We start from the raw sequence: 16,210 nt of genomic DNA, 5'->3' as shown, positions 1-16,210 counted from the left end.
AAAATTGCTACTTTTGTTGAGAAATAAGGGCTTTTGTTCCGAGAAAGGGCTCTGCAGTGGGAGGCAAGATACAAAAACAGAGTAGAGGATTTGTCCCAGTGCTCAACTTGACAGAGGACATCGGGCTACTACAGTCCTGACTCATCTGTGCCAAGCGTGCTATTCCCCAAAAGCTGAATGGGCTCTGAGAGAGGTGACACACTGGGTCTGAGGCACCTCCCTCCCCAGTAGAGAAACCAGTCAGACCTTGGGGCTGTAGAAGTGCTCCCCACTGCTAATGTCAGTGAAATAACCTCACGTCCATGAGGAGAGAATTCCCACCTCCACAGCTGGGAAACACAAGTCCAGCCTACCAGGCTAGAAGTCCAACTAAGAGCAATTAGTCACCGAGCTGCAGAAAACTTCAGATCACTGTACTTGCCACAAACACATGCCGCCCACTCCCAAGAGAAGTTTCTAAAGCAGCAGGTTTTTTTTTTCTTTTCTTTTTGAGCAAAGAGCACTTGACAAAAAGTACTAAAATACTCAGAATAAAATCTCAAGCCGAGCTGTCAAAAGCATCAGGATAAAGCAGTGCAAATACATGCAAGCATTCGTGGTGCTTCTTCAAGCCAGACCACACTGCCACCTACTGAACGAGAACACCCTTTCCCTTGGCCGTGACTATCCTGAATGCTTCCTGAAAATTCATTCTGGGAAATGTGGCCATTTGTTTCCCCCTTCTCAGGGCAGTTTGGCAACATGACAGGCAGCCCCCTCTATGAGCCAGCAGCATCTTCTCTGGCGCCTACCCACCAGAGGAAACTTAAAGCAATTGACTGGCAAGCCAGCACTGTTAGGCACTGACTCATTTGTTCCATGACAGAAGTTGGGGGAGGCAGAGTCCACATGAATGTGAAGAGAGGCATACCACACCAAAAACAACTGAATCACAAGGCAACCACAGGAAAGAAACTGCTGACAAGTGCTTGTAACAAGGCACCTATAACCGTGAATCACACAGAATAACAGCTGGGTACCAAATGATTTGTAAATCTAGAAGATTCAGAAATAACTTTGCAGTGACAACCCACATGAGATCCAATTCCAAGCCCAGATCCAATTCCAAGCCTCAGCCCTGGACTGAGGCCACTGAGCAGCAGCAATGGGCTTGGGATTAATTGCTTCCCAAACTGTTATTTGCCATCTCTGCATTCAGTTAGTACCCTAGTTTCAAACCTGAAATCCCAAATTATAGCGGGAAAGAGTTAGGGGGAAACTAGATATCCAGGATGAAAGATTGATGGTGCCACTTGCCAGGTAAGTCTATTCAGTTCAGTTCAGTTACTCAGTCATGTCCAACTCTTTGCAACTCCATGGACTGCAGCACGCCAGGCTTCCCTGTCCATCACCAACTCCTAGATCCTACCCAAACTCATGTCCATTGAGTCGGTGATGCCATCCAACCATCTCATCCTCTGTCATTCCTTTCTCCTCCTGCCCTCAATCTTTCCCAGCATCAGAGTCTTTTCAAATGAGTCAGCTTTTGCATCAGGTGGCCAAAGTATCGGAGTTTCAGCTTCAGCATCAGCCCTTCCAATGAACACCGAGGACTGGTCTCCTTTAGGATAGACTGGTTGGATCTCCTTGCAGTCCAAGGGACTCTCAAGAGTCTTCTCCAACACCACAGTTCAAAAGCATCAATTCTTCGGCGATCAGTTTTCTTCACAGACCAACTCTCACATCCATACATGACTACTGGAAAAACCATAGCCTCGACTAGATGGACCTTTGTTGGCAAAGTAATGTCTCTGCTTTTTAATATGCTGTCTAGGTTGGTCATAACTTTCCTTCCAAGGAGTAAGCGTCTTTTAATTTCATGGCTGCAATCACCATCTGCAGTGATTTTGGAGCCCAGAAAAATAAAGTCTGACACTGTTTCCACTGTTTCCCCATCTATTTGCCATGAAGTGATGGGACCGGATGCCATGATCTTAGTTTTCTGAATGTGGAGCATTAAGCCAACTTTTTCACTCTCCTCTTTCACTTTCAAGAGGCTGTTTGGCTCCTCTTTACTTTCTGTCATAAGGGTGGTGTCATCTGCATATCTGAGGTTATTGATATTTCTCCCGGCAATCTTGATTCCAGATTGTGCTTCCTCCAGCCCAGTGTTTCTCATGATGTACTCTGCATAGAAGTTAAATAAGCAGGGTGACAATATACAGCCTTGACGTACTCCTTTTCCTATTTGGAACCAGTCTGTTTTGCCATGTACAGTTCTAACTCTTGCTTCCCGACCTGTATAAAGTCTGTTATAAGTAGGTAAAGATCATTTCTCTTCTCAAGACAGACATAAGAGGCAAAGGAAATATAAAAGGAAAGGAGGAGAAAAAGAAGTGAACAACAGTGACAACACCTTTCTACTGAATGCATATTATATATCTGATACTTCTCTAGGCATTTTAATATGCCACTATGTCTAATCATTTCAACAATACTAGACTCGCTTTATGGAAGAGGAAACATTGCAAACAGTAAAACTGCTTGCTGAAGATTATATAGATAATGAGATACAGAATCTGGATTGAAACTAGCTATTAGAAAATAAGGAAGAAGAGGAAAGATACTACTTGGTTAGAGCTGCTGCCTGTTGCAAGATGGGCAAGAAGTTATTTTCCATACCACAATTAGTCTGAGAGGGGCAACCACTTGATATATTGCCATGGCTAGGCAAGATAAAGCCACTCCTGTGAGAAGCTATTTTCTTCTACTCCTCTAACTGAATTGTTCCCATGATCAGAGAGATAGTAATAGTTTGAACTCTTGAAACTCTGTGCTTAAGGAGAGAGGTCCTTTATTCCACAGAGAAGGATAATTCACAAGCCGCCAACAGCCTGCAAATTAACCTGTGGCTTACCTTTAACTGGTCACCCCAAAACATTACAGCTGTGTAGTGAAAACTCAGAAAACTTCTAAAAGCTTTAATCAGCATCCTGTGATTCATCAACATTTTGGGTAATGGATAAATGAAGTTGAAATGGATACCAAGCACCATATACTAGGAAGAGGCAGCTTGTCTCAAACCTTCCCTAGCCTAAGGAAGCAGTTAAGCATTTAGATTATATCCAAATATATACCAGCGTAGGATGTGCTACAGCTAGAGAGAAACTCGGATATCCTCTAGTCGAAAACTCTCAAAGGCCCCAATGCTGGCAAAGGTTGAAGGCAAAAAGAGAAGAGGGCAGCACAGGATGAGATAGCATCACCACCTCAATGGACATGAATTTGAGCAAATTTAGGGAGACAGGGAAGGGCAGGGAAATCTGGCATGCTGCAGTTCATAGGGCTGCAAAGAGTTGGACACGACTTAGAGACTGAACAACAACAACAAAAATTCTTATTTGACAAACAAAGGGACCAGGACATAAAAATAGAAATTCCTCATCCAGCTTCTATCATTCATTCAAGAGACTCAAAGCCTGGTTGTATATTGTAGCATGTTCTGGAAAATGTAAACAAAGTAGAAGATATAGTCTTTGCCCTCCAAGAGTTTCCAATTGAGCTCTAGCTAAAGATCTTTCTAAAAGGATCCTTGAAAAACATCACAATATTTTGTGGATCTGATCATGATATCAATTATCCTTTTAGTGTTCATTGATTATGAAAATTAATAATGACCAAAAGCTGCTATGAATTGTGTTCTTAAATTCATTTATATTTAAATAAAGCCTGCACATGCTTCTGAAAAATTATATGCATGCATTTTTGAGAAATCATTTATTTAAATTTCAGGATAGTTTTTGGTAAACACACTTCTATAATACCTCATAGCTGGAGGCCACAAACAGGGACTACTGCTGTAGAGGAAAATCTGAAGACACTGAAGCCAAATCCAAATTTATACTCTGGCAGAATTGGAGGTGACCTACAATGCGGGAGACCTGGGTTCAGTCTCTGAGTTGGGAAGATCCCCTGGAGAAGAGAACGGCTACCCACTCCAGTATTCTGGCCTGGAGACTTCCATGGATTGTATAGTCCATGGGGTGGCAAAGAGTCAGACACGACTGAGCAACTTTCACTTTTAGTACAATGTTTTACTGGATTCCAGGAATATTTACCTGCCACCAAATATTCCCTTCCCCACTCCCTGAGATCTTTTATTTTCTTCTGCCATACTCTATATTCTCAACTTTCTGAAATTCAAACAACCAAAGCAGACACAAGTGATCACAACTCAAATGCAACTCTTTCAGAAAGATGGACAGTCACATAAACTTTTACATAGGTTCCTTATACCTATCTAGCTGAGTTTGAATAAAAGACATTATGGGAGGTCAATGACTGACAAGTTACTTCTATCTGGGAAGACCTAAGAGGAGTCTGGGCAGAGTATATCAGCAGTTGGGTAGGGGTAAGGACTTAGACCTTCAGAGAAGAATATGGAGACACTAGATGCAGGAGAATGGCGGGAGGTAAGAGGAAAAGAAAGAGTATCAAAGGCAAATTTTACTAAACTTGAAATGCTCCCTTGAATCAACTCATACTACAGAGTATTACATGAATACATCATGGAGTCCTAAGTGTTATGGTACACTCAATAACTGGCAGAACAGTTAAGAAAGAAACAAGATTTCTTTGTATGTTGGACTATTTTGAGAAGGCTTCATGGAGAAGTATGGTATGACCTGGACCTTAAAGTAGAGGCAGGATATGGAAACGTAAGGAAAGGGTATCCCAGGTCTAGAGGAAATCATTAAGTAGAAGTGAGCACTGGGGAAAAACTAGGAAACAAGGATGAAGTCAGCCTGGATGGAGCAACGGGTAGATATTTAGAGTCATAAGAAATAAGATTGGAGGAAAATGGTGTTATAAGATCATGGAAGGCCTTAGAATCAGATAAAGAAGTTCACTCTTACTGTAGACAGTGGGAATCTCCACGAATTTGTGACTAGATGAGTGGCATAGTGCTGCTGCTGCTAAGTCGCTTCAGTCGTGTCCGACTCTGTGCGACCCCATAGACGGCAGCCCACCAGGCTCCCCCGTCCCTGGGATTCTCCAGGCAAGAACACTGGAGTGGGTTGCCATTTCCTTCTCCAATGCATGAAAGTGAAAAGTGAAAGGGAAGTTGCTCAGTTGTGTCCAACTCTTAGCGACCCCATGGACCCCAGGCTCCTCCGTCCATGGGATTTTCCAGGCAAGAGTACTGGAGTGGGGTGCCATTGCCTTGAAAAGGTTGCAATAGTCCAGTAGTGATATTTAGGGTATTACTGATGCATGGCCTTCAAAGTTAAAACCTTAGTGTTTTTTCAATTCATTACCTGTGAGGCCAGACACAAGTTATGTAAGCCATCTGAGCCACAGATATTTTAATCTCTAAAATGTGAATAGTAATATACACTTCATCTGGTTGTTGTGAGAATCAAATGAAAATCTTCATAACATACATTATTATAATACCTAGCATATACTAGATAACTAATAAATAGTAGATATTTATACTAATAAATCATTATTATCATTATTAGCAATAATACTAGGGCAAGTAATTAGGAGGCTGTGGCAGTAATCTAGAAGTAATCTATGCTTAGCCCTGGAGAGAGGCCACAGAGAGGAGGGATTGACTCTCAAAGACATTCCAAGAAGAGATTCAACAGGATTTGGGAATAGACTGCACATGAAGGCTGGAGAAGAATGGTGTGAGAAACAAGATCCTAAGACCTAGGAGACTTGGATGATGGAAAAAGACACAAACAGCAAGAATGGAGAAGGAAATTAGAAAGAGTAGGGAGACTGGGTGGTAGAAAAGATAATCCTTTTCTTTTATAAAATATTGATTTTTTAGGTAGAAAAGGTAATACATTTCTTTTATAAAATATTTTTCTGTTTTATATAAAAATATAATTTTTTCTATTTTATATAAAAATTATTTTTAGGCAATTAAAATATGCCCAAGTGACAGTCCACCCATTTTGACAACACTGTAGTAAGGTCCACAGGACAGGACAGGACTGGAAAGGTAGATCTGGGAAGTAACTACAAGGAAATCATAGTTGAAGCCAGGCATAAATAAATTTGTCAAGAGGATGAATACATCAGGAGAACAGAGGATGAATAACAGAGCCAGGAGGAACAACCATAATGATGGAGTAAGATAAGGAAAGCATTGTAAGTGTTTAAGAAGTGAGGAGAGATAATAAGCAGGACCTCTCTGTAAGAATAGTTACACAAGAGTGCAACAAAAAGGATTCAAATTAATCACAAAAGAGCATGCCCAAGCTAAGACTGGAAGGGTCTTAAAAAAAGATATGCTTATCCACCTGGAATAATTTATGGTTCGCTGGTAATTTAAAATTGAATTTTCACTTAATACATTCATTTATTCAAAAAGCATCTACAGGGGTTCTACAAAGGATGACAATAAGTGTTTTAGGAGCTACAATAAAATATACAAAATCTGTCCTCAAGGAGGAGGGTAAGAGATATATTAACACATGTATTTATAAACATTTAAATCATAATATCAGAGTAAATTAGCAATTTGAGACAATTCATGTGCAGAGTAATATGTAATTGTCAGATAACTGCTAAGAGTTCAGAAAAGAGAAAATTTTATTTGTCTAGAGTGATCAAGGAAGGCTTCCCAGAAGATATAAACCATAACTGGGATTTTTAACCATGGGTTAGAAAGTAACAAAGTAACTGGAACAAGTCCTGATACTTTAAACTATTAATCTTTACCATGAAGACTATTTAGCTAAAGGAGTTTGTCCTGGATATTGATCACCATAGAGTCTATAAAATGAAAAGCCTCTCCAAGCTGATATTCCTAGAACTCTCTCAGTATGGTTAGTACCAAATTTGTTTTCCCTTCTAAACTTCACCTCATAAGGATCTTCCTGGGCATTTTAGTAATTTCAATTAGAATCTTACAACATTTTATGACTGCAACTCCCCAAGAGCTAGAAAATATACTAGGAAGAAAAACCTTATAAACAGAAGAGGGGCCTGGCCTTGATCCACATATTTTCTGAGTTTCATGATTTTATTCACAAGGCAAAGTTAGAAATGCTTAAATGCCAAAGATGATCGGGGAACTAGAGGAGTGGAATGGAAACACACATTGCAAAAACTTGAACAGTAATATGATCCTTTTTAATCTTGATCCTCCAGGAGAACCGAGAGAGGAGAAAAGGAGCAAAAATAAACAGTCTGGGTTCATTTAGCCTCAAGGAATACTGACTGCGAAGGGCACAGGGATGGAGAAAGGGGAGAAACAGGACTTGCTTTCCTGGTAAAGTCTGATATTAAAATGCAGGAAATGGTTTTTAAATTACACATGTGTCTCATTCTACAGCACACAGAGCTGCTGAGTATCTGAAGTACAAAAGAAAAGTGGCCATGTCCCGAAGAAAGCATTACCCTTTGAGAAGAATATTAGGTTGTTATCCTTTTGCATTTCCCAAAGACAACCCACTGAAATTTCCCAGAGCAATAATAAAAGGACCGCTTTGCAGGAAAAGGAACAGCAGGAAAGTGCAGACTGACAGGAAGGTCTCTCTTTAAGTAAACCTGGTATGTGATTAATTTTGCCCTTTACAAAAGAGATTATCTGAGTCAATTATCAGATTTACAAAATCATTCTTTGCTTCAAATAAAATAATAATAATATGGATGTTAAGAAATTTCTAAAAAGCAGTAAACCAAATGTTTCATGGCAATTAACCCCTGGAATCCACTTGGGCAATTTTACAAAGTAAAATCTGGAGGTGAAGACAAGAAGTGCTGATGATCTTTTGGTAAAAATCAGTGAAACTGTAAAGTAAGTAAGGAAGGCCATTCCTTAGGCAAACCAGCAGGGCTCCAGTTTGGAAAGAAGCCACACTAGCAGTAAAGTCAGGTTGTCTGGGAGCAAGGAAAGATGATGGCAAAAACAGAAAGGAAAAGATGGAGCCAGGGCCAGACTAGTGATGGGCATCAGACTGGGCATCAGCAGAGTCAATGTGACACACAGTCTCCTAAGTATTCTCATGAAGCCCTCATGAGAGGGCTTCTTGTCACATATTGCGACTTCCAAAATATCAAAAATATGGTAAGGGATGCACACTCAGGAAATCTCTCTTATTTTTAAAGCTGGTCTTGAAGAGCCAATGTCCTAGTCTTTACCAGCAAAATTAGATCAGTGATGGGATTTTCAAGCCAGGTAATAAGGACCTAGAGCATTCAGGCTAAATCAGAACAATACAAAGTTCTCACAACATGGCCAGGGACTGGCTGTTTCCAGGGAGCAGTGGGAGGCTCTGCAGTCCCAGATTATATGTCTCTGTCTCTAAATCAGCCAATTAATGAACTGGAGTTTCTTTTCCCCAAAGTCTCTTTCTATATCCAGACTATTATAGTCTTTTAGAATCCCTTGTGAAAGGTTAGAAAGGCTTTAATATTTGAGACTTTGCTTCTGCTGCAGGTAATACATTTTACAGCTACCTGCCTATCAATACCTGAGCCTCCAAACAAGAGTTTTAGGGTAGGTCAATTCCTTTATCCACAGAACAAGCAAGTTTAGAAGAAGCATATACTACGTTCACAGTACTGTGAAGGGATACAAAGGAAACTAAAAACAGAAAAATAATGGGAACAAGAATCATAATGTAGTGTGTTTTAATTCAGTTAAAAATCTCTTCTCATCTGAATCTGACCACCAAATTCTTTTCATCCTGCAAGGTCACTGTGGGCTCAAACACATGACCTGAAAGGTCCCCAATACCCATTCTAACAATGGATATAGGTGCAAATGATACAATTAGACTACAGATTCTCAACCTGGAGTGGAGGTGGATTGAAAGAGTGCTACAGAGACAGGGAGCAGTGAGGAAGCTCACCATGTAACATACAGTCTTTGTGGGGGGAAGTTACGTGGATAATTTTAAAAAAGAAATTCTAAAATGGTCATTGCTTAGATGTGTTTTTAGTCACGCCATTTTGATATTTAAAATATTAATGGTGTGACACTTTTACATTTATCAAGAGGGGCATGAATTAGAAAACAGAAATTTCCTTAGAAAAGAGACCATGCTTAATTCTACCCTTTATCTGCAGCACCTACAACAGAGCCTGGCATACAGGAGGTGTTCGGCAAGGCTGTCAGTTGAGTGCATGGATCGATATGAATGAATGATAGGAAACTTGAAGTATTAACAAAAAGAGTCACATGAACAAACTAGAATCCTTCTGTTTTCTTACCAGTACTAAGACATGACATTTTTCAGTAATACCACTAAGAAGAAACATAGAAGGGCTAGAGATTACCAAATCCTGCCATGAAAATAACAAGCAGCATTGCTGAAACCAGAGAAAGACTTCAGAAAGAATGTGTGTGTTGACTTTATCAGGGGATTTAACTCTATAAATAAAATCTCAAAGGGAAAGTAACAACTCAGATACCAGAAAGACTGTCCACAGCAAAACTGACAAATGATTCCAACCTCCTCTCTTGCAGATCAGAGGCCTCAAAAAAGGGTGAGTACTTTTGTTAAACTTGTCAAAGTGTTTAGATTTTCCATCTTTGGGGTATATAGGAGGATTGCACTTTCTGGCCTCCATGTGCTTTTCAGTGGCTCTACATGACTAGCTCTGGTCAATGGGTTGTTACTGAAAGTGATATATGCTGATTATGAAGCAGAGAATTCTTCTTGTAAGGATCTTCAAAGGCCTCTTTTCCCCCTCTGCTACATACTAGTAATGTTCCCTATAGTTGTTTCTCCATCAGCCTAAGTCAGAGTGACAGCAATGGAAATGCAGAGCACAGTCCAGCCCCCAAAGACCTGAGATGGATGCACAGCTCGAACAGATAGGAAATTAACCTTTTATGTTTGAAGCCATTGAGATTTCATTGGTTCTTTGTTCCTGCAGCATAATCTATCCTATCCAAATACAACTTGGTTTACTATAATCAACATAGTTTATATCCCTTAAATTGCTCTGATCCATTCTTCAAAGCTTAGAATCTAATTGCTGCTAGCAATTAACATTCCACCAAGAACGAAATAATACAGAGAAAAGCAATCTTGTATTTAATCATTGGAACTATGAACAGAGAAAAAGAACATGCAAAAAGGGAAATATATGCCAGCAAATACAGTAATTATAACACAAAAAAATTAACAGATAAATTGTCAGGCAATTTCAGGTGGCATGAACAGACTCTCGCCATCCTTCCCTGTAATGGAAATTCATTAACTACAAGGGGAAATGTCTTGAGAAACTAAAATAGCAGACCACACTCAAGATGGCCCACTGAAGAGACTGTTCTTGAGACAGTGATGGGAATTCCTTAGAGGGAAAGCGAGAGAGAAAGGGAATTCAATAGACACCGCATACATGAGTCCTTCTAAAGCTAACATAATAATCTTCATCTGTATAGCACTTTATATTACATGAAGCTCTTTCATGTGTATCTTCTCATTTGAGCTTCACAGCTACCTTATGAAACAGACAAGGCAGAGAACAGTACCTACAATAAAATGATGAAAAATAATAAACCCAGATAAGTTGTGAATTGTCTAAGATCAATAGAGCTAACACACGACAAAGGTGGGATGAGAACTTCCTAACCCCTGCTCCATGCTTTTCAGATGATTATCACATGTACTTCTAACAAAACACATGTGCACACTCACTTAATAGAGCTAAAATCATATTGTTAGCTTCCTGAAATCACTTGTGATCTAAGCATAAGCTTTATTTGCTTACCAACCATCTGAGCAATAGGTGTAATAGACAACTTTATATTCTGTTTGAAGATGAGACACTTGCAAATAAGATGCTGTATGCTATGCATTAAACATGCCATCCTGTTAATTCATTTCTCAGCTGATGATGGTTCTGGATGTAAATTAGCACTGGGCTTTTTCAGACCCAACAGATGTTTCTGGGTGTTCATTTCTAGTATTTTTTTCTCTTTGAGATATTACATGCAGTCATCAGGTATTGCATGTACTAACAGACGACTCTCCTTACAGCAGGGTATAAAGAGTAGAACCTAGAGTCTACCAAGCAGGGCTAAGATTCAGGGATGCAACTTGTAATTTTCCTTTTTACATCTGTTCTACATCTTACACCTATTCTAAGTGAAATGTCTTATCCCACTACAGCAATCTCTAAACTAGAAATATGAAAGACATATAGATGGGTTTTCCTTCCTCCACCAGAGGTCAGGTAATATACCTGGGAAGTTCTCCATTCTTAAGAATCAATAAAAGCCTTTAATTAAATTTATGTAATCAGTTTCTGTAGCAATCACTATGGTAGTCCCTAAGATAGTCCTGACATGGAAGAAGCATTGCTGACTTTGTCAATCATTAGGTACTCAAAAATCAACCATATAGCAGGGAAAAAATCCACTCATACAGCACTCAGATATATAAAGAAAGTGTAGCTTATTCATTGATTCTATAACTGATCTGATAAACCCTCACCCACTTGAGAGAAGATAAAAAAGACAGAAGAGAAAATTTCCTCTAGCTCAATTTGTTCATTTAAGCCTAATCTAATAATTTAAACTCTTTAAGTTACAGTCTCTACATAAATTCAGTTTCTAAAATGTGCTTTCCATCTCCCAGCACATCCCCAAGATGACACTTGAGCATTGTGAAAGGGCTTTCACGAATATAAGAAGATATTAAAATGGGGCCCTTTCAAGCTATTTAATCTGACACCTCAAAAGATTAAGAATTAAAAAAAATTACTCACAAGTATAATTCCACTCCAAAGTCAGGCTCTTGAATTACCAGTGCAAGAATTTTGAAGGTGAAGTCCAACACTTAAAGGAGGTTTCACGACCCTTAGTGCAATATCCATCTCTGGCAGAAGTGAGCTGAGGTTGAGGAGGGATTGGAAAATGGAAACTCCTTTCAGAAGTAGTTGAAGCTCATACAACTCAAAATTTTTTTAAAACTTTGATTAAAAAATGGGCAGAAGAACTTAATATAGACATTTTTCCAAAGACAAAAGACAGGTGGCCTACAGATACATGAAAATATGCTCACCATCACTAATTATCAGAGAAATGCAAATCAAAGCCACAATGAGATATCACCTCACACCTGCCAGAATAGCTATCATTGAAAAGATCACAAAGAACAAATGTTGGCAGAGATGTGAAAAAAAGAGAACCCTTGAACACTGTTGGTAGGAAGGTAAATAGGTGCAACCAGGGTGGAGAATAGTATGAAGTTTTCTCAAAAAAACTAAAAATAGAATTAAGATATGATCCAGCAATTTCACTCCTGCATATATATCCAAAAAAACCCCACAAAATTGTGAATTTGAAATGATACATGTACCCCTATATTTGTAGCAGTGTTATTTACAATAGCCAAGATATGGAAGCAACCTCAGTGTTCATCAACAGATGAATGGATAAATAAGATGTAGTGTGTGCATGTGCACACACACACAATGGAATACTATTCAACCACAGAAAAGAATGAAAATTTCACATTTGAAGCAACGTGGATGGACTTGGACATAAAATGCTAGAGAAAGACAAATACTGTGTGACATCAGTTGTGTGTGTCTGTGTGTGTGTGCATATGTGCACATGTGCTAAGACACTTCAGTTGTGTCTGACTCTCTGTTACCCCCATGGAGTGTAGCCCACTAGGCTCCTCTGTCCATGGGATTATCCAGGCAAAAATAGTGAAGAAGTGGGCTGCCATTTCCATCTCCAGGGGATCTTCCCGACCCAGGGATCAAACCAGTGTCTCTTACATCTCCTGCACTGGAAGGCTGGTTCTTTACCACTAGTGATACCTGGGAAGCCTAATATCATTTATATGTAGAATCTAAAATACACAACAAACTAGTGAATATAACAATAAAAGAAGCAGACTCACAGATACAGAGAAAGAACTAGTGATTACCAGTGGGACAAATGAGAGGGGCAATATAGGGACAGGAGACTAAGAGGTACAAACTACTCTGTATAAAACAAAGTAAAAGGATATACTGTACAACATGGAGAATATAGTCAATATTTTACAATAACTATAAATGAAGTATAACCTTTCAGTTCAGCTCAGTTGCTCAGTTGTGTCTGACTCTTTACGATCCCATGGACTGCAGCACGCCAGGCTTCCTTGACCATCACCAACTCCCAAAGCCTGCTCAAACTCACCTCCGTTGAGTTAGTGAATCACTATATAATACACCTGTAATTTATATAATATTGCACAGCAACTATACTTAAACAAAAAAGAAATAATTGTTGATTTTTAGTAATATTCTTCATTCTCCCCAAAGGAAAAGGAAGTTGGTGTTTTCCCATTAGCTTAATTCAAATGAGAAGGCCCTCAACATTCAGAGGGCTTATTTTTTGTCCCCTGCCATTTAGGGGCCACAGGATACTTGTGTCTATTTGGAAATCTAAAGGGCAGGAGGTTGTGGCTGCCTAGCTATTCTAAGAGCAAAGAGAGGACATACAGTAACAGTGGTCTACACTCCCAGAATTTGTCTACATAAATGACACAGTGGTATCTCTTTTTCACCATGTATTTTTTTCCTATTGCTCCTATAACAAATTACCACAAAGTAAGTGGCTTAAAACACCACAAAGTGCAAGTGAAAGTCACTCAGTCATGTCTGACTCTTTATGTCCCCATGAACTGCACAGTCCATGGAATTCTCCAGACCAGAATACTGGAGTGGGTAGCTGTTCCATTCTCCAGGGGATCTTTCCAACCCAGAGATCAAATGCAGGTCTCCCACACTGCAGGTGGATTCTTTACCACCTGAGCCACCAGGGAAGCCCAAGAATACTGGAGTGGGTAGCCTATCCCTTCTCCAGCAGATCTCCCCAACCCAGGAATCGAACTGGGGTCTCCTGCAATTGCAGGTGAATTCTTTACCAGCTGAGCCACCAGGGAAGCCCTAAACACAAGTTTCTTACAGTTCTGGTGGTTACAAGTCCAAAATGAGTCTTACCAGTGTTAGAAGGACTGGTTCCTTCTGAGGGCTGCAAGGAAAGATCAAGTCCTTATCCTTTTCTGCTTGTAGAGAATGCTGGCATCCCTTGGCTTGTGGCCACAGCACTCAAATTTCTACTTCCACTCTTACATTGCCTTCTCTCCCCTCTGATTTGCTTCCCTCTTATAAATACCCTTGTGATTATATCAGATATTACTACAATATTACTAGAAATAATCGAGGATAATCTCATCTCAAAATCTTTAATCACACCCACAATGTCCGAACTATCATGTGAGATAACATATTCACAATTTCCAGAGATTCAGACATTGATCTCTTTGAAAGACCATTATTTACTGTACCATAGACCAGAAGTGAGCTTTCTTCAATCCTCCATCTCAACATTGCTTTAACCCTAGAACAATGGGACCTCAACAGAAAGAGACTGGAGATATATCATCAAAATTAGGAGTGGGTAGGAATGGCAGAGTGTTCTTTAACAGTCATCCAGAAGAGAGACTAACTTTTTTAAAGAATGTGGAGGTAAGAGATCACCAAATAACTAAATACAACTCAAGAGTAAGGTTTAATACCTGCCAAACAGATACATCAAAGTCAAACCACAATAAGGCCTTTCAGGTTAAGACTTTTATTTCATATTTCTTACTCTTCTACCCACTGTGACCTAAATAGTTCATAAAATGTGGTTATCACAGTGGGGAAGGGCTAAAAGGAGATGCACAATGAAAAGGAGTAAAGAAGGTATGCCCCCTTTTATCCTACAGTTAAGTTTGAAACAAACCATTCTCAGGGAAGGAAGAAGTTTTAACTTCGAATGAGGTTCAGAATATTAACCATTACATAGGATTTGACATTTTCATTATTGAAGAGAGACAATTATTGGGGTAAATGTGACCAGGGAACTTTTAATCATCCAGAAGCTTTAGGACCTGCCAAGATTTTATTCAGTGGCAAAGAAAGAACCAAATCACCAAGCAGATTTGAGCAGGCACTGAGGGAGATGGGAAGAAGGCAGGCAATTTATAAATTCACTTCATTAAGTTCTACTGTACTGTTACATAATCTTGTAACAGAAGGAAAGGGAAGGCAAGCTCACAATAAGTATCAGATTCCTGTAGGTGTCCTCCGACTCTGATTCCTTAGGGTTCTGTGACAATGTGCCTTGTCTGACTGGCCACTGCTCATCTGTTGGCATTTGCTGCTGAGGCCAGGAACTGGTGAATTCTAAGTTTTCTTTTAGCATGGTCAGGACCTAATGATCCTTGCTGCTGATGAGGCTCCACCAAGGCACTCATTAGCACAATGGACACCCAGATGTTTGACTCAGACTTAACATCTGGTTCTTAGCCAAGGCTAACCATCCTACACCGCTCATCTGGAGAACTACTTAACTCCTGTAATTGAAACCCCTCTGGGAAAATCCACCAGCAGAATCTCAGCTAACTGACTTCCATATACTCCTACCAGTGGAGTCAACAAGAAATTTCTTTCTAGTTCCACCTCCACAAAAGAATAGAGAGCAGCCCAGGGCCAGGATCACCTACATGATTTAGGAGATGGGAATACCAGACCACCTTACCTGCCTCCTGAGAAACCTGTATGCAGGTCAAGAAGCAACGGCTAGAACTGGACATGGAACAACAGACTGGTTCCAAATTGGGAAAGGAGTACATCAAGGCTTTATATTGTCACCCTGCTTATTTAACTTATATGCAGAGTATATCATGTGAAATGCCTGGCTTGATGAAGCACAAGCTGAGATCAAGATTGCTGGTAGAAGTATCAATAACCTCAGATATGCAGATGACACCACCTTTATGGCAGAAAGCAAAGAAGAACTAAAAAGTGTCCTGATGAAAGTGAAAGAGGAGAGTGAAAAAGCTGGCTTAAAACTCAACATTCAAAAAACTAAGATCATGGCATCTGGTCCCATCACTTCTTGGTAAATAGATGGGGAGAAAGCGGAAACAAGTGACAGATTTTAATTTCTTGGGCTCCAAAATCACTGTGGACAGTGACTGCAGCCATGAAATTAAAAGACATTTGCTCCTTGGAAGAAAAGTTACGACAAACCTAGACAGAATATTAAAAAGCAGAGATATCACTTTGCCAACAAAAGGCCATCCAGTCAAAGCTATGGTTTTTCCAATAGTCATGTACAGATGTGAGAGTTAGACCATAAAGAATGCTGAGCGCCAAAGAATTAATGCTTTTGAACTGTGGTGCTGGAGAATACTTGAGAGTCCCT

General features: G+C 39.7%; 1 long non-coding RNA gene across 5 annotated transcripts in view; it reads right to left on the bottom strand.

Annotated features, from left to right (window-relative positions):
• LOC129563799 (uncharacterized) overlaps positions 1 to 16,210 on the bottom strand; it is a 519,846-nt gene that overhangs the window by 79,483 nt on the left and 424,153 nt on the right. For 3 of the 5 annotated variants that reach the window (XR_016036934.1, XR_016036931.1, XR_016036932.1), the window contains one exon: positions 11,725 to 11,848. The exons of the other annotated variants lie outside the window; for them this stretch is intronic. This is a non-coding gene — a long non-coding RNA (uncharacterized LOC129563799). The remainder of the gene's footprint in view (positions 1 to 11,724; positions 11,849 to 16,210) is intronic. 5 annotated transcript variants of the gene reach the window in all.

Source organism: Moschus berezovskii, chromosome X, assembly GCF_049115385.1.
Source record: "Moschus berezovskii isolate FMDL1 chromosome X, NW_MosBer_1.0, whole genome shotgun sequence".
NCBI lineage: Eukaryota > Metazoa > Chordata > Mammalia > Artiodactyla > Moschidae > Moschus > Moschus berezovskii.
The sequence above is the reverse complement of the archived record's forward strand: the minus strand, read 5'-3'. Positions and strand labels throughout refer to the sequence as shown.